This window comes from Hordeum vulgare, chromosome 7H (assembly GCF_904849725.1).
Source record: "Hordeum vulgare subsp. vulgare chromosome 7H, MorexV3_pseudomolecules_assembly, whole genome shotgun sequence".
Classification (NCBI taxonomy): Eukaryota; Viridiplantae; Streptophyta; class Magnoliopsida; order Poales; family Poaceae; genus Hordeum; species Hordeum vulgare.
The window spans coordinates 104131705-104133018 of record NC_058524.1 but is presented as its reverse complement, the minus strand read 5'-3'; positions in this window follow the sequence as shown (position 1 = coordinate 104133018).

Sequence of the window (1314 nt, the reverse complement as noted above, 5' to 3'; positions counted from 1 at the left end):
CGCCGCCTCCATGGTCAAGCCCGACCGGTGGCTCTCACGTGCTGCCTCAATTTCCAAATACAACTCTTTCTATTTTTTTACTACGGATTGCATATGAAATACAATAAATAAAATTTTATTTTAAAATATATTTATATACATCCATATGTAATTCGTGGTGGAATTTCTAAAAATACTCATATTTAAGAATCGAATGGAGTATATATGCTAGTAATATGTACCCCTTTTGGTGAAATGAAAGCCTTGAAAGCGAAGGGAAAATTGCAGGCGGTGCCGTGCCTGCACGGCAGGAGACTTGAACAGTGTGCGGAGGACAGGAAGGGTACGTGCTGGAGATCCAACGGCGGAGGAGCGAGCTGTCCTGCCGCGACGACAAAGTGTTGGCGCATGCCACCGCGCAACCCTCTCGTCCGCTTGCTTGCGTGCATTCATGCCTTTGCTAGTTGAAGTATACAGAAAACGAGAAGAAGCACACGAAATCAAAATATTGATTTTAGGTGACAACAAAAGACGGGAGTGCCCACCTTTGTTTATAACACTCGTTGAGCGCATCCCAACACCTGTGTTTCCCCTCTACTTTTGTTGACAAGTTCATATATATATGCATGATTATATCTGCCCGTGTTTGACGTAACTTCTCCGTTACATAGCTCGACCAGTGACCACCACGGCACCGGCATCACCGCACGCGTCAGGAAACATGGCAGTTGTCTACTACTGCAGCTCGCGCACTAACTAGAGAAGTGGTTGGATACATAAGATGGCCTTTGGAGTTGCGGAATCCGGAGTGCCTTTGGTACAGTTGCTTGGTGAACCAACGACACCATCGATCTCATCTACACTAGCATCATCAACCATTGAAGCACAGACCGGAGCGTCGATGTCATCTACTCCCCTCCGTTTCAAAAATAACTATCTCAACCTTATACTAACTCCGACACGAAGTTACACTAGAATTAAAATGTTTATTTTGAAATGGGGGGAGTAGCATAGTTGAACAAGCAGGAGTTCGTGGTGTATCTAACACATCTGCCTAGCTAGCCACCCCATCAACTGGGCAAGTGGCCAGCTGACCAAGGAAAGAACTTTGCCAAAGAGGCAGTGTCACTCATCGGTACTGTTAGATAGACCGTCATGGACATTGCACAACAGTAGATCACCCAAGACGACGGGTCTTCAACGGTGTACTTCAATGAGCTCTCGAGAGTACGTTAGCATTTTGTTCCATGGCGTGAACCTACCATACCATAGAGACCTAAAACGTATCTCTCGCTCAATCTTGCCCTCCATGTGTATGGTATGTGAACTACTTGG